The sequence below is a fragment of the Cannabis sativa genome, chromosome 7, assembly GCF_029168945.1.
Source record: "Cannabis sativa cultivar Pink pepper isolate KNU-18-1 chromosome 7, ASM2916894v1, whole genome shotgun sequence".
NCBI lineage: Eukaryota > Viridiplantae > Streptophyta > Magnoliopsida > Rosales > Cannabaceae > Cannabis > Cannabis sativa.
This window is the reverse complement of record NC_083607.1, coordinates 43,515,705-43,528,356: the sequence shown is the minus strand read 5'-3', so window position 1 is coordinate 43,528,356 and position 12,652 is coordinate 43,515,705. Positions and strand designations below refer to the sequence as shown.

Below are 12,652 nucleotides of genomic sequence, written 5' to 3'. Positions count from 1 at the left end.
GGCTTGAGGGAGGAGAGGGGTTCGCTATAAATGACTATTCGCACAATACATTTCGGGTGCGATCATACCGGCACTAATGCACGGATCCCATCGAACTCCGCGATTAAGCGTGCTTGGGCGAGAGTAGTACTAGGATGGGTGACCTCTGGGGAAGTCCTCGTGTTGCACCCCTAAATTTTTTGTTTTTTAATTTTAATTCTTTTTCTTTATTATAATTTCGGAATGATTATTGTAATCGGGAAATTTGTGTACTTGGCTTGAGGGAGGAGAGGGGTTCGCTATAAATGACTATTACGCACAATACATTTCGGGTGCGATCATACCAGCACTAATGCACCGGATCCCATCGAACTCGCGATTAAGCGTGCTTGGGCGAGAGTAGTACTAGGATGGGTGACCTCTGGGAAGTCCTCGTGTTGCACCCCTAAATTTTTTGTTTTTTAATTTTAATTCTTTTTCTTTATTATAATTTCGGAATGATTATTGTAATCGGGAAATTTGTGTACTTGGCTTGAGGGAGGAGAGGGGTTCGCTATAAATGACTATTCGCACAATACATTTCGGGTGCGATCATACCGGCACTAATGCACGGATCCCATCGAACTCCGCGATTAAGCGTGCTTGGGCGAGAGTAGTACTAGGATGGGTGACCTCTGGGAAGTCCTCGTGTTGCACCCACTAAATTTTTTGTTTTTTTAATTTTAATTCTTTTTCTTTATTATAATTTCGGAATGATTATTGTAATCGGGAAATTTGTGTACTTGGCTTGAGGGAGGAGAGGGGTTCGCTATAAATGACTATTCGCACAATACATTTCGGGTGCGATCATACCGGCACTAATGCACGGATCCCATCGAACTCGCGATTAAGCGTGCTTGGGCGAGAGTAGTACTAGGATGGGTGACCTCTGGGAAGTCCTCGTGTTGCACCCACTAAATTTTTTGTTTTTTAATTTTAATTCTTTTTCTTTATTATAATTTCGGAATGATTATTGTAATCGGGAAATTTGTGTACTTGGCTTGAGGGAGGAGAGGGGTTCGCTATAAATGACTATTCGCACAATACATTTCGGGTGCGATCATACCGGCACTAATGCACGGATCCCATCGAACTCGCGAGTTAAGCGTGCTTGGGCGAGAGTAGTACTAGGATGGGTGACCTCTGGGAAGTCCTCGTGTTGCACCCCTAAATTTTTTGTTTTTTAATTTTAATTCTTTTTCTTTATTATAATTTCGGAATGATTATTGTAATCGGGAAATTTGTGTACTTGGCTTGAGGGAGGAGAGGGGTTCGCTATAAATGACTATTCCGCACAATACATTTCGGGTGCGATCATACCAGCACTAATGCACCGGATCCCATCAGAACTCGCGATTAAGCGTGCTTGGGCGAGAGTAGTACTAGGATGGGTGACCTCTGGGAAGTCCTCGTGTTGCACCCCTAAATTTTTTGTTTTTTTAATTTTAATTCTTTTTCTTTATTATAATTTCGGAATGATTATTGTAATCGGGAAATTTGTGTACTTGGCTTGAGGGAGGAGAGGGGTTCGCTATAAATGACTATTCGCACAATACATTTCGGGTGCGATCATACCAGCACTAATGCACCGGATCCCATCAGAACTCCGCAGTTAAGCGTGCTTGGGCGAGAGTAGTACTAGGATGGGTGACCTCTGGGAAGTCCTCGTGTTGCACCCTAAATTTTTTGTTTTTAATTTTAATTCTTTTTCTTTATTATAATTTCGGAATGATTATTGTAATCGGGAAATTTGTGTACTTGGCTTGAGGGAGGAGAGGGGTTCGCTATAAATGACTATTCGCACAATACATTTCGGGTGCGATCATACCGGCACTAATGCACGGATCCCATCGAACTCGCCGAGTTAAGCGTGCTTGGGCGAGAGTAGTACTAGGATGGGTGACCTCACAGGAAGTCCTCGTGTTGCACCCCTAAATTTTTTGTTTTTTTAATTTTAATTCTTTTTCTTTATTATAATTTCGGAATGATTATTGTAATCGGGAAATTTGTGTACTTGGCTTGAGGGAGGAGAGGGGTTCGCTATAAATGACTATTCGCACAATACATTTCGGGTGCGATCATACCGGCACTAATGCACGGATCCCATCGAACTCATGATTAAGCGTGCTTGGGCGAGAGTAGTACTAGGATGGGTGACCTCCTAGGAAGTCCTCGTGTTGCACCCCTAAATTTTTTGTTTTTTTTAATTTTAATTCTTTTTCTTTATTATAATTTCGGAATGATTATTGTAATCGGGAAATTTGTGTACTTGGCTTGAGGGAGGAGAGGGGTTCGCTATAAATGACTATTCGCACAATACATTTCGGGTGCGATCATACCGGCACTAATGCACGGATCCCATCGAACTCCGCGATTAAGCGTGCTTGGGCGAGAGTAGTACTAGGATGGGTGACCTCACGGGAAGTCCTCGTGTTGCACCCACTAAATTTTTTGTTTTTTTAATTTTAATTCTTTTTCTTTATTATAATTTCGGAATGATTATTGTAATCGGGAAATTTGTGTACTTGGCTTGAGGGAGGAGAGGGGTTCGCTATAAATGACTATTCGCACAATACATTTCGGGTGCGATCATACCGGCACTAATGCACGGATCCCATCGAACTCGCGAGTTAAGCGTGCTTGGGCGAGAGTAGTACTAGGATGGGTGACCTCTGGGAAGTCCTCGTGTTGCACCCCTAAATTTTTTGTTTTTTTTAATTTTAATTCTTTTTCTTTATTATAATTTCGGAATGATTATTGTAATCGGGAAATTTGTGTACTTGGCTTGAGGGAGGAGAGGGGTTCGCTATAAATGACTATTCGCACAATACATTTCGGGTGCGATCATACCGGCACTAATGCACGGATCCCATCGAACTTCCGCGATTAAGCGTGCTTGGGCGAGAGTAGTACTAGGATGGGTGACCTCACGGGAAGTCCTCGTGTTGCACCCCTAAAATTTTTTTTGTTTTTTAATTTTAATTCTTTTTCTTTATTATAATTTCGGAATGATTATTGTAATCGGGAAATTTGTGTACTTGGCTTGAGGGAGGAGAGGGGTTCGCTATAAATGACTATTCGCACAATACATTTCGGGTGCGATCATACCGGCACTAATGCACGGATCCCATCGAACTCCGCAGTTAAGCGTGCTTGGGCGAGAGTAGTACTAGGATGGGTGACCTCCTGGGAAGTCCTCGTGTTGCACCACTAAATTTTTTGTTTTTTTTAATTTTAATTCTTTTTCTTTATTATAATTTCGGAATGATTATTGTAATCGGGAAATTTGTGTACTTGGCTTGAGGGAGGAGAGGGGTTCGCTATAAATGACTATTCCGCACAATACATTTCGGGTGCGATCATACCGGCACTAATGCACGGATCCCATCGAACTCCGCGATTAAGCGTGCTTGGGCGAGAGTAGTACTAGGATGGGTGACCTCTGGGAAGTCCTCGTGTTGCACCCCTAAATTTTTTGTTTTTTAATTTTAATTCTTTTTCTTTATTATAATTTCGGAATGATTATTGTAATCGGGAAATTTGTGTACTTGGCTTGAGGGAGGAGAGGGGTTCGCTATAAATGACTATTCGCACAATACATTTCGGGTGCGATCATACCGGCACTAATGCACGGATCCCATCGAACTCGCGATTAAGCGTGCTTGGGCGAGAGTAGTACTAGGATGGGTGACCTCACAGGAAGTCCTCGTGTTGCACCCCTAAATTTTTTGTTTTTTTTTAATTTTAATTCTTTTTCTTTATTATAATTTCGGAATGATTATTGTAATCGGGAAATTTGTGTACTTGGCTTGAGGGAGGAGAGGGGTTCGCTATAAATGACTATTCGCACAATACATTTCGGGTGCGATCATACCGGCACTAATGCACGGATCCCATCAGAACTACGCAGTTAAGCGTGCTTGGGCGAGAGTAGTACTAGGATGGGTGACCTCCTGGGAAGTCCTCGTGTTGCACCCCTAAATTTTTTGTTTTTTTTTAATTTTAATTCTTTTTCTTTATTATAATTTCGGAATGATTATTGTAATCGGGAAATTTGTGTACTTGGCTTGAGGGAGGAGAGGGGTTCGCTATAAATGACTATTCGCACAATACATTTCGGGTGCGATCATACCAGCACTAATGCACCGGATCCCATCAGAACTCCGCAGTTAAGCGTGCTTGGGCGAGAGTAGTACTAGGATGGGTGACCTCCTAGGAAGTCCTCGTGTTGCACCCCTAAATTTTTTGTTTTTTTAATTTTAATTCTTTTTCTTTATTATAATTTCGGAATGATTATTGTAATCGGGAAATTTGTGTACTTGGCTTGAGGGAGGAGAGGGGTTCGCTATAAATGACTATTCGCACAATACATTTCGGGTGCGATCATACCGGCACTAATGCACGGATCCCATCGAACTTCCGCAGTTAAGCGTGCTTGGGCGAGAGTAGTACTAGGATGGGTGACCTCCTGGGAAGTCCTCGTGTTGCACCCCTAAATTTTTTGTTTTTTTTTAATTTTAATTCTTTTTCTTTATTATAATTTCGGAATGATTATTGTAATCGGGAAATTTGTGTACTTGGCTTGAGGGAGGAGAGGGGTTCGCTATAAATGACTATTCGCACAATACATTTCGGGTGCGATCATACCGGCACTAATGCCGGATCCCATCGAACTCCGCAGTTAAGCGTGCTTGGGCGAGAGTAGTACTAGGATGGGTGACCTCTGGGAAGTCCTCGTGTTGCACCACTAAATTTTTTGTTTTTTTTAATTTTAATTCTTTTTCTTTATTATAATTTCGGAATGATTATTGTAATCGGGAAATTTGTGTACTTGGCTTGAGGGAGGAGAGGGGTTCGCTATAAATGACTATTCGCACAATACATTTCGGGTGCGATCATACCAGCACTAATGCACGGATCCCATCGAACTCGCGAGTTAAGCGTGCTTGGGCGAGAGTAGTACTAGGATGGGTGACCTCTGGGAAGTCCTCGTGTTGCACCCTAAATTTTTTGTTTTTTAATTTTAATTCTTTTTCTTTATTATAATTTCGGAATGATTATTGTAATCGGGAAATTTGTGTACTTGGCTTGAGGGAGGAGAGGGGTTCGCTATAAATGACTAATCGCACAATACATTTCGGGTGCGATCATACCAGCACTAATGCACCGGATCCCATCAGAACTCCGCAGTTAAGCGTGCTTGGGCGAGAGTAGTACTAGGATGGGTGACCTCACAGGAAGTCCTCGTGTTGCACCCCTAAATTTTTTGTTTTTTAATTTTAATTCTTTTTCTTTATTATAATTTCGGAATGATTATTGTAATCGGGAAATTTGTGTACTTGGCTTGAGGGAGGAGAGGGGTTCGCTATAAATGACTATTCGCACAATACATTTCGGGTGCGATCATACCAGCACTAATGCACGGATCCCATCGAACTCGCCGAGTTAAGCGTGCTTGGGCGAGAGTAGTACTAGGATGGGTGACCTCACGGGAAGTCCTCGTGTTGCACCCACTAAATTTTTTGTTTTTTTAATTTTAATTCTTTTTCTTTATTATAATTTCGGAATGATTATTGTAATCGGGAAATTTGTGTACTTGGCTTGAGGGAGGAGAGGGGTTCGCTATAAATGACTAATCGCACAATACATTTCGGGTGCGATCATACCGGCACTAATGCACGGATCCCATCGAACTCGCGATTAAGCGTGCTTGGGCGAGAGTAGTACTAGGATGGGTGACCTCTGGGAAGTCCTCGTGTTGCACCCCTAAATTTTTTGTTTTTTAATTTTAATTCTTTTTCTTTATTATAATTTCGGAATGATTATTGTAATCGGGAAATTTGTGTACTTGGCTTGAGGGAGGAGAGGGGTTCGCTATAAATGACTATTCGCACAATACATTTCGGGTGCGATCATACCGGCACTAATGCACGGATCCCATCGAACTTCCGCGATTAAGCGTGCTTGGGCGAGAGTAGTACTAGGATGGGTGACCTCTGGGAAGTCCTCGTGTTGCACCCTAAATTTTTGTTTTTTTTAATTTTAATTCTTTTTCTTTATTATAATTTCGGAATGATTATTGTAATCGGGAAATTTGTGTACTTGGCTTGAGGGAGGAGAGGGGTTCGCTATAAATGACTATTCGCACAATACATTTCGGGTGCGATCATACCGGCACTAATGCACGGATCCCATCGAACTCGCATTAAGCGTGCTTGGGCGAGAGTAGTACTAGGATGGGTGACCTCTGGGAAGTCCTCGTGTTGCACCCACTAAATTTTTTGTTTTTTTTAATTTTAATTCTTTTTCTTTATTATAATTTCGGAATGATTATTGTAATCGGGAAATTTGTGTACTTGGCTTGAGGGAGGAGAGGGGTTCGCTATAAATGACTATTCGCACAATACATTTCGGGTGCGATCATACCGGCACTAATGCACGGATCCCATCGAACTCGCGATTAAGCGTGCTTGGGCGAGAGTAGTACTAGGATGGGTGACCTCCTGGGAAGTCCTCGTGTTGCACCCCTAAATTTTTTGTTTTTTTAATTTTAATTCTTTTTCTTTATTATAATTTCGGAATGATTATTGTAATCGGGAAATTTGTGTACTTGGCTTGAGGGAGGAGAGGGGTTCGCTATAAATGACTATTCGCACAATACATTTCGGGTGCGATCATACCGGCACTAATGCACGGATCCCATCGAACTCATGAGTTAAGCGTGCTTGGGCGAGAGTAGTACTAGGATGGGTGACCTCCTGGGAAGTCCTCGTGTTGCACCCCTAAATTTTTTGTTTTTTTTTAATTTTAATTCTTTTTCTTTATTATAATTTCGGAATGATTATTGTAATCGGGAAATTTGTGTACTTGGCTTGAGGGAGGAGAGGGGTTCGCTATAAATGACTATTTCGCACAATACATTTCGGGTGCGATCATACCAGCACTAATGCCGGATCCCATCGAACTCGCGATTAAGCGTGCTTGGGCGAGAGTAGTACTAGGATGGGTGACCTCTAAGTCCTCGTGTTGCACCCACTAAATTTTTTGTTTTTTAATTTTAATTCTTTTTCTTTATTATAATTTCGGAATGATTATTGTAATCGGGAAATTTGTGTACTTGGCTTGAGGGAGGAGAGGGGTTCGCTATAAATGACTATTCGCACAATACATTTCGGGTGCGATCATACCAGCACTAATGCACCGGATCCCATCGAACTCGCGATTAAGCGTGCTTGGGCGAGAGTAGTACTAGGATGGGTGACCTCTTGGGAAGTCCTCGTGTTGCACCCCTAAATTTTTTTTTTTTAATTTTAATTCTTTTTCTTTATTATAATTTCGGAATGATTATTGTAATCGGGAAATTTGTGTACTTGGCTTGAGGGAGGAGAGGGGTTCGCTATAAATGACTATTCCACAATACATTTCGGGTGCGATCATACCGGCACTAATGCACGGATCCCATCGAACTTCCGCGATTAAGCGTGCTTGGGCGAGAGTAGTACTAGGATGGGTGACCTCTGCAGGAAGTCCTCGTGTTGCACCCCTAAATTTTTTTTTTTTTTTAATTTTAATTCTTTTTCTTTATTATAATTTCGGAATGATTATTGTAATCGGGAAATTTGTGTACTTGGCTTGAGGGAGGAGAGGGGTTCGCTATAAATGACTATTCGCACAATACATTTCGGGTGCGATCATACCGGCACTAATGCACGGATCCCATCGAACTCGCGATTAAGCGTGCTTGGGCGAGAGTAGTACTAGGATGGGTGACCTCTGGGATGTCCTCGTGTTGCACCCCTAAATTTTTTGTTTTTTTAATTTTAATTCTTTTTCTTTATTATAATTTCGGAATGATTATTGTAATCGGGAAATTTGTGTACTTGGCTTGAGGGAGGAGAGGGGTTCGCTATAAATGACTATTCTGCACAATACATTTCGGGTGCGATCATACCGGCACTAATGCACGGATCCCATCGAACTCGCGAGTTAAGCGTGCTTGGGCGAGAGTAGTACTAGGATGGGTGACCTCTGGGAAGTCCTCGTGTTGCACCCCTAAATTTTTTGTTTTTTAATTTTAATTCTTTTTCTTTATTATAATTTCGGAATGATTATTGTAATCGGGAAATTTGTGTACTTGGCTTGAGGGAGGAGAGGGGTTCGCTATAAATGACTATTCGCACAATACATTTCGGGTGCGATCATACCGGCACTAATGCACGGATCCCATCGAACTCATGAGTTAAGCGTGCTTGGGCGAGAGTAGTACTAGGATGGGTGACCTCTCAGGAAGTCCTCGTGTTGCACCCCTAAATTTTTTGTTTTTAATTTTAATTCTTTTTCTTTATTATAATTTCGGAATGATTATTGTAATCGGGAAATTTGTGTACTTGGCTTGAGGGAGGAGAGGGGTTCGCTATAAATGACTATTCGCACAATACATTTCGGGTGCGATCATACCGGCACTAATGCACGGATCCCATCGAACTCCGCGATTAAGCGTGCTTGGGCGAGAGTAGTACTAGGATGGGTGACCTCACAGGAAGTCCTCGTGTTGCACCCCTAAATTTTTTGTTTTTTAATTTTAATTCTTTTTCTTTATTATAATTTCGGAATGATTATTGTAATCGGGAAATTTGTGTACTTGGCTTGAGGGAGGAGAGGGGTTCGCTATAAATGACTATTCGCACAATACATTTCGGGTGCGATCATACCGGCACTAATGCACGGATCCCATCGAACTCGCGATTAAGCGTGCTTGGGCGAGAGTAGTACTAGGATGGGTGACCTCACGGGAAGTCCTCGTGTTGCACCCCTAAATTTTTTGTTTTTTTTTAATTTTAATTCTTTTTCTTTATTATAATTTCGGAATGATTATTGTAATCGGGAAATTTGTGTACTTGGCTTGAGGGAGGAGAGGGGTTCGCTATAAATGACTATTCGCACAATACATTTCGGGTGCGATCATACCGGCACTAATGCACGGATCCCATCGAACTCGCGATTAAGCGTGCTTGGGCGAGAGTAGTACTAGGATGGGTGACCTCGTGGGAAGTCCTCGTGTTGCACCCACAAATTTTTTGTTTTTTTTAATTTTAATTCTTTTTCTTTATTATAATTTCGGAATGATTATTGTAATCGGGAAATTTGTGTACTTGGCTTGAGGGAGGAGAGGGGTTCGCTATAAATGACTATTCGCACAATACATTTCGGGTGCGATCATACCAGCACTAATGCACCGGATCCCATCAGAACTCCGCAGTTAAGCGTGCTTGGGCGAGAGTAGTACTAGGATGGGTGACCTCCTGGGAAGTCCTCGTGTTGCACCCCTAAATTTTTTGTTTTTTTAATTTTAATTCTTTTTCTTTATTATAATTTCGGAATGATTATTGTAATCGGGAAATTTGTGTACTTGGCTTGAGGGAGGAGAGGGGTTCGCTATAAATGACTATTCGCACAATACATTTCGGGTGCGATCATACCGGCACTAATGCACGGATCCCATCGAACTCGCGATTAAGCGTGCTTGGGCGAGAGTAGTACTAGGATGGGTGACCTCTGGAAGTCCTCGTGTTGCACCCACTAAATTTTTTGTTTTTTAATTTTAATTCTTTTTCTTTATTATAATTTCGGAATGATTATTGTAATCGGGAAATTTGTGTACTTGGCTTGAGGGAGGAGAGGGGTTCGCTATAAATGACTATTCGCACAATACATTTCGGGTGCGATCATACCGGCACTAATGCACGGATCCCATCGAACTCGCATGATTAAGCGTGCTTGGGCGAGAGTAGTACTAGGATGGGTGACCTCAGGAAGTCCTCGTGTTGCACCCCTAAATTTTTTGTTTTTTTAATTTTAATTCTTTTTCTTTATTATAATTTCGGAATGATTATTGTAATCGGGAAATTTGTGTACTTGGCTTGAGGGAGGAGAGGGGTTCGCTATAAATGACTATTCGCACAATACATTTCGGGTGCGATCATACCGGCACTAATGCACGGATCCCATCGAACTCGCGATTAAGCGTGCTTGGGCGAGAGTAGTACTAGGATGGGTGACCTCACGGGAAGTCCTCGTGTTGCACCCCTAAATTTTTTGTTTTTTAATTTTAATTCTTTTTCTTTATTATAATTTCGGAATGATTATTGTAATCGGGAAATTTGTGTACTTGGCTTGAGGGAGGAGAGGGGTTCGCTATAAATGACTATTCGCACAATACATTTCGGGTGCGATCATACCGGCACTAATGCACGGATCCCATCGAACTCATGATTAAGCGTGCTTGGGCGAGAGTAGTACTAGGATGGGTGACCTCGCAGGAAGTCCTCGTGTTGCACCCCTAAATTTTTTGTTTTTTTAATTTTAATTCTTTTTCTTTATTATAATTTCGGAATGATTATTGTAATCGGGAAATTTGTGTACTTGGCTTGAGGGAGGAGAGGGGTTCGCTATAAATGACTATTCGCACAATACATTTCGGGTGCGATCATACCGGCACTAATGCACGGATCCCATCGAACTCGCCGATTAAGCGTGCTTGGGCGAGAGTAGTACTAGGATGGGTGACCTCACAGGAAGTCCTCGTGTTGCACCCTAAATTTTTTGTTTTTTTTTAATTTTAATTCTTTTTCTTTATTATAATTTCGGAATGATTATTGTAATCGGGAAATTTGTGTACTTGGCTTGAGGGAGGAGAGGGGTTCGCTATAAATGACTATTCGCACAATACATTTCGGGTGCGATCATACCGGCACTAATGCACGGATCCCATCGAACTCCGCGATTAAGCGTGCTTGGGCGAGAGTAGTACTAGGATGGGTGACCTCTGGGAAGTCCTCGTGTTGCACCCCTAAATTTTTTGTTTTTTAATTTTAATTCTTTTTCTTTATTATAATTTCGGAATGATTATTGTAATCGGGAAATTTGTGTACTTGGCTTGAGGGAGGAGAGGGGTTCGCTATAAATGACTATTCGCACAATACATTTCGGGTGCGATCATACCGGCACTAATGCACGGATCCCATCGAACTCGCGATTAAGCTTGCTTGGGCGAGAGTAGTACTAGGATGGGTGACCTTCTGGGAAGTTCTCGTGTTGCACCCCTAAATTTTTTGTTTTTTTAATTTTAATTCTTTTTCTTTATTATAATTTCGGAATGATTATTGTAATCGGGAAATTTGTGTACTTGGCTTGAGGGAGGAGAGGGGTTCGCTATAAATGACTATTCGCACAATACATTTCGGGTGCGATCATACCGGCACTAATGCACGGATCCCATCGAACTCCGCGATTAAGCGTGCTTGGGCGAGAGTAGTACTAGGATGGGTGACCTCTGGGAAGTCCTCGTGTTGCACCCCTAAATTTTTTGTTTTTTTAATTTTAATTCTTTTTCTTTATTATAATTTCGGAATGATTATTGTAATCGGGAAATTTGTGTACTTGGCTTGAGGGAGGAGAGGGGTTCGCTATAAATGACTATTCGCACAATACATTTCGGGTGCGATCATACCGGCACTAATGCACGGATCCCATCGAACTCCGCGATTAAGCGTGCTTGGGCGAGAGTAGTACTAGGATGGGTGACCTCTGGGAAGTCCTCGTGTTGCACCCCTAAATTTTTTGTTTTTTAATTTTAATTCTTTTTCTTTATTATAATTTCGGAATGATTATTGTAATCGGGAAATTTGTGTACTTGGCTTGAGGGAGGAGAGGGGTTCGCTATAAATGACTATTACGCACAATACATTTCGGGTGCGATCATACCAGCACTAATGCACCGGATCCCATCGAACTCCGCGATTAAGCTTGCTTGGGCGAGAGTAGTACTAGGATGGGTGACCTTCTGGGAAGTCCTCGTGTTGCACCTCTAAATTTTTTGTTTTTTTAATTTTAATTCTTTTTCTTTATTATAATTTCGGAATGATTATTGTAATCGGGAAATTTGTGTACTTGGCTTGAGGGAGGAGAGGGGTTCGCTATAAATGACTATTCGCACAATACATTTCGGGTGCGATCATACCGGCACTAATGCACGGATCCCATCGAACTCGCGATTAAGCGTGCTTGGGCGAGAGTAGTACTAGGATGGGTGACCTCTGGGAAGTCCTCGTGTTGCACCCCTAAATTTTTTGTTTTTTAATTTTAATTCTTTTTCTTTATTATAATTTCGGAATGATTATTGTAATCGGGAAATTTGTGTACTTGGCTTGAGGGAGGAGAGGGGTTCGCTATAAATGACTATTTCGCACAATACATTTCGGGTGCGATCATACCAGCACTAATGCACGGATCCCATCGAACTCGCGATTAAGCGTGCTTGGGCGAGAGTAGTACTAGGATGGGTGACCTCACAGGGAAGTCCTCGTGTTGCACCCCTAAATTTTTTGTTTTTTTTTAATTTTAATTCTTTTTCTTTATTATAATTTCGGAATGATTATTGTAATCGGGAAATTTGTGTACTTGGCTTGAGGGAGGAGAGGGGTTCGCTATAAATGACTATTCGCACAATACATTTCGGGTGCGATCATACCGGCACTAATGCACGGATCCCATCGAACTTCCGCGATTAAGCGTGCTTGGGCGAGAGTAGTACTAGGATGGGTGACCTCTGGGAAGTCCTCGTGTTGCACCCCTA

The 12,652-nt window shown here is 41.9% G+C and overlaps 22 non-coding genes and 28 pseudogenes across 22 annotated transcripts; all 50 read left to right on the top strand.

Annotated features, from left to right (window-relative positions):
- The first annotated feature begins 54 nt into the window (after positions 1 to 54).
- Positions 55 to 171, top strand: LOC133029635 (5S ribosomal RNA). Its single transcript, XR_009683758.1, has one exon. It is a non-coding gene; the product is annotated as a 5S ribosomal RNA (ribosomal RNA).
- A 138-nt stretch (positions 172 to 309) lies between these two features.
- Positions 310 to 425, top strand: LOC133029800 (5S ribosomal RNA; annotated as a pseudogene).
- Positions 426 to 562: 137 nt separating this feature from the next.
- On the top strand, positions 563 to 678 carry LOC133029759 (5S ribosomal RNA; annotated as a pseudogene).
- Positions 679 to 817: 139 nt separating this feature from the next.
- LOC133029919 (5S ribosomal RNA) lies at positions 818 to 932 on the top strand (annotated as a pseudogene).
- Positions 933 to 1,070: 138 nt separating this feature from the next.
- Positions 1,071 to 1,186, top strand: LOC133029679 (5S ribosomal RNA). Its single transcript, XR_009683803.1, has one exon. It is a non-coding gene; the product is annotated as a 5S ribosomal RNA (ribosomal RNA).
- Positions 1,187 to 1,324: 138 nt separating this feature from the next.
- LOC133029605 (5S ribosomal RNA) lies at positions 1,325 to 1,441 on the top strand. The gene has a single exon (XR_009683727.1). It is a non-coding gene; the product is annotated as a 5S ribosomal RNA (ribosomal RNA).
- Positions 1,442 to 1,579: 138 nt separating this feature from the next.
- LOC133029474 (5S ribosomal RNA) lies at positions 1,580 to 1,697 on the top strand. The gene has a single exon (XR_009683596.1). It is a non-coding gene; the product is annotated as a 5S ribosomal RNA (ribosomal RNA).
- Positions 1,698 to 1,832: 135 nt separating this feature from the next.
- LOC133029671 (5S ribosomal RNA) lies at positions 1,833 to 1,950 on the top strand. The gene has a single exon (XR_009683794.1). It is a non-coding gene; the product is annotated as a 5S ribosomal RNA (ribosomal RNA).
- A 138-nt stretch (positions 1,951 to 2,088) lies between these two features.
- Positions 2,089 to 2,204, top strand: LOC133029816 (5S ribosomal RNA; annotated as a pseudogene).
- A 139-nt stretch (positions 2,205 to 2,343) lies between these two features.
- LOC133029625 (5S ribosomal RNA) lies at positions 2,344 to 2,460 on the top strand. The gene has a single exon (XR_009683748.1). It is a non-coding gene; the product is annotated as a 5S ribosomal RNA (ribosomal RNA).
- Positions 2,461 to 2,599: 139 nt separating this feature from the next.
- LOC133029678 (5S ribosomal RNA) lies at positions 2,600 to 2,715 on the top strand. The gene has a single exon (XR_009683802.1). It is a non-coding gene; the product is annotated as a 5S ribosomal RNA (ribosomal RNA).
- A 139-nt stretch (positions 2,716 to 2,854) lies between these two features.
- LOC133029771 (5S ribosomal RNA) lies at positions 2,855 to 2,972 on the top strand (annotated as a pseudogene).
- A 140-nt stretch (positions 2,973 to 3,112) lies between these two features.
- Positions 3,113 to 3,229, top strand: LOC133029527 (5S ribosomal RNA). Its single transcript, XR_009683651.1, has one exon. It is a non-coding gene; the product is annotated as a 5S ribosomal RNA (ribosomal RNA).
- Positions 3,230 to 3,369: 140 nt separating this feature from the next.
- LOC133029720 (5S ribosomal RNA) lies at positions 3,370 to 3,485 on the top strand (annotated as a pseudogene).
- Positions 3,486 to 3,622: 137 nt separating this feature from the next.
- Positions 3,623 to 3,738, top strand: LOC133029845 (5S ribosomal RNA; annotated as a pseudogene).
- A 140-nt stretch (positions 3,739 to 3,878) lies between these two features.
- Positions 3,879 to 3,996, top strand: LOC133029513 (5S ribosomal RNA). Its single transcript, XR_009683638.1, has one exon. It is a non-coding gene; the product is annotated as a 5S ribosomal RNA (ribosomal RNA).
- Positions 3,997 to 4,136: 140 nt separating this feature from the next.
- Positions 4,137 to 4,255, top strand: LOC133029432 (5S ribosomal RNA). The gene has a single exon (XR_009683551.1). It is a non-coding gene; the product is annotated as a 5S ribosomal RNA (ribosomal RNA).
- A 138-nt stretch (positions 4,256 to 4,393) lies between these two features.
- LOC133029532 (5S ribosomal RNA) lies at positions 4,394 to 4,511 on the top strand. The gene has a single exon (XR_009683656.1). It is a non-coding gene; the product is annotated as a 5S ribosomal RNA (ribosomal RNA).
- Positions 4,512 to 4,651: 140 nt separating this feature from the next.
- On the top strand, positions 4,652 to 4,766 carry LOC133029642 (5S ribosomal RNA). The gene has a single exon (XR_009683766.1). It is a non-coding gene; the product is annotated as a 5S ribosomal RNA (ribosomal RNA).
- Positions 4,767 to 4,905: 139 nt separating this feature from the next.
- LOC133029701 (5S ribosomal RNA) lies at positions 4,906 to 5,021 on the top strand. Its single transcript, XR_009683825.1, has one exon. It is a non-coding gene; the product is annotated as a 5S ribosomal RNA (ribosomal RNA).
- A 136-nt stretch (positions 5,022 to 5,157) lies between these two features.
- Positions 5,158 to 5,276, top strand: LOC133029458 (5S ribosomal RNA). The gene has a single exon (XR_009683575.1). It is a non-coding gene; the product is annotated as a 5S ribosomal RNA (ribosomal RNA).
- A 137-nt stretch (positions 5,277 to 5,413) lies between these two features.
- Positions 5,414 to 5,531, top strand: LOC133029632 (5S ribosomal RNA). The gene has a single exon (XR_009683754.1). It is a non-coding gene; the product is annotated as a 5S ribosomal RNA (ribosomal RNA).
- A 139-nt stretch (positions 5,532 to 5,670) lies between these two features.
- On the top strand, positions 5,671 to 5,785 carry LOC133029883 (5S ribosomal RNA; annotated as a pseudogene).
- A 137-nt stretch (positions 5,786 to 5,922) lies between these two features.
- LOC133029873 (5S ribosomal RNA) lies at positions 5,923 to 6,039 on the top strand (annotated as a pseudogene).
- A 137-nt stretch (positions 6,040 to 6,176) lies between these two features.
- On the top strand, positions 6,177 to 6,290 carry LOC133029362 (5S ribosomal RNA; annotated as a pseudogene).
- Positions 6,291 to 6,430: 140 nt separating this feature from the next.
- Positions 6,431 to 6,546, top strand: LOC133029740 (5S ribosomal RNA; annotated as a pseudogene).
- A 138-nt stretch (positions 6,547 to 6,684) lies between these two features.
- LOC133029538 (5S ribosomal RNA) lies at positions 6,685 to 6,801 on the top strand. The gene has a single exon (XR_009683662.1). It is a non-coding gene; the product is annotated as a 5S ribosomal RNA (ribosomal RNA).
- A 141-nt stretch (positions 6,802 to 6,942) lies between these two features.
- Positions 6,943 to 7,053, top strand: LOC133029385 (5S ribosomal RNA; annotated as a pseudogene).
- Positions 7,054 to 7,191: 138 nt separating this feature from the next.
- On the top strand, positions 7,192 to 7,308 carry LOC133029634 (5S ribosomal RNA). Its single transcript, XR_009683756.1, has one exon. It is a non-coding gene; the product is annotated as a 5S ribosomal RNA (ribosomal RNA).
- Positions 7,309 to 7,443: 135 nt separating this feature from the next.
- Positions 7,444 to 7,562, top strand: LOC133029370 (5S ribosomal RNA; annotated as a pseudogene).
- Positions 7,563 to 7,701: 139 nt separating this feature from the next.
- On the top strand, positions 7,702 to 7,816 carry LOC133029376 (5S ribosomal RNA; annotated as a pseudogene).
- A 139-nt stretch (positions 7,817 to 7,955) lies between these two features.
- Positions 7,956 to 8,071, top strand: LOC133029677 (5S ribosomal RNA). Its single transcript, XR_009683801.1, has one exon. It is a non-coding gene; the product is annotated as a 5S ribosomal RNA (ribosomal RNA).
- Positions 8,072 to 8,208: 137 nt separating this feature from the next.
- LOC133029638 (5S ribosomal RNA) lies at positions 8,209 to 8,325 on the top strand. The gene has a single exon (XR_009683761.1). It is a non-coding gene; the product is annotated as a 5S ribosomal RNA (ribosomal RNA).
- A 136-nt stretch (positions 8,326 to 8,461) lies between these two features.
- Positions 8,462 to 8,578, top strand: LOC133029650 (5S ribosomal RNA). The gene has a single exon (XR_009683774.1). It is a non-coding gene; the product is annotated as a 5S ribosomal RNA (ribosomal RNA).
- Positions 8,579 to 8,715: 137 nt separating this feature from the next.
- LOC133029798 (5S ribosomal RNA) lies at positions 8,716 to 8,831 on the top strand (annotated as a pseudogene).
- A 140-nt stretch (positions 8,832 to 8,971) lies between these two features.
- On the top strand, positions 8,972 to 9,087 carry LOC133029793 (5S ribosomal RNA; annotated as a pseudogene).
- Positions 9,088 to 9,226: 139 nt separating this feature from the next.
- Positions 9,227 to 9,345, top strand: LOC133029639 (5S ribosomal RNA). Its single transcript, XR_009683762.1, has one exon. It is a non-coding gene; the product is annotated as a 5S ribosomal RNA (ribosomal RNA).
- A 138-nt stretch (positions 9,346 to 9,483) lies between these two features.
- On the top strand, positions 9,484 to 9,597 carry LOC133029374 (5S ribosomal RNA; annotated as a pseudogene).
- A 138-nt stretch (positions 9,598 to 9,735) lies between these two features.
- On the top strand, positions 9,736 to 9,851 carry LOC133029371 (5S ribosomal RNA; annotated as a pseudogene).
- Positions 9,852 to 9,989: 138 nt separating this feature from the next.
- On the top strand, positions 9,990 to 10,105 carry LOC133029797 (5S ribosomal RNA; annotated as a pseudogene).
- Positions 10,106 to 10,242: 137 nt separating this feature from the next.
- LOC133029868 (5S ribosomal RNA) lies at positions 10,243 to 10,358 on the top strand (annotated as a pseudogene).
- Positions 10,359 to 10,496: 138 nt separating this feature from the next.
- LOC133029829 (5S ribosomal RNA) lies at positions 10,497 to 10,613 on the top strand (annotated as a pseudogene).
- Positions 10,614 to 10,752: 139 nt separating this feature from the next.
- Positions 10,753 to 10,868, top strand: LOC133029719 (5S ribosomal RNA; annotated as a pseudogene).
- A 137-nt stretch (positions 10,869 to 11,005) lies between these two features.
- LOC133029866 (5S ribosomal RNA) lies at positions 11,006 to 11,121 on the top strand (annotated as a pseudogene).
- Positions 11,122 to 11,259: 138 nt separating this feature from the next.
- On the top strand, positions 11,260 to 11,375 carry LOC133029718 (5S ribosomal RNA; annotated as a pseudogene).
- A 138-nt stretch (positions 11,376 to 11,513) lies between these two features.
- Positions 11,514 to 11,629, top strand: LOC133029716 (5S ribosomal RNA; annotated as a pseudogene).
- A 138-nt stretch (positions 11,630 to 11,767) lies between these two features.
- Positions 11,768 to 11,885, top strand: LOC133029553 (5S ribosomal RNA). Its single transcript, XR_009683677.1, has one exon. It is a non-coding gene; the product is annotated as a 5S ribosomal RNA (ribosomal RNA).
- Positions 11,886 to 12,023: 138 nt separating this feature from the next.
- On the top strand, positions 12,024 to 12,138 carry LOC133029882 (5S ribosomal RNA; annotated as a pseudogene).
- Positions 12,139 to 12,276: 138 nt separating this feature from the next.
- LOC133029363 (5S ribosomal RNA) lies at positions 12,277 to 12,393 on the top strand (annotated as a pseudogene).
- Positions 12,394 to 12,533: 140 nt separating this feature from the next.
- LOC133029870 (5S ribosomal RNA) lies at positions 12,534 to 12,650 on the top strand (annotated as a pseudogene).
- Positions 12,651 to 12,652: the final 2 nt, after the last annotated feature.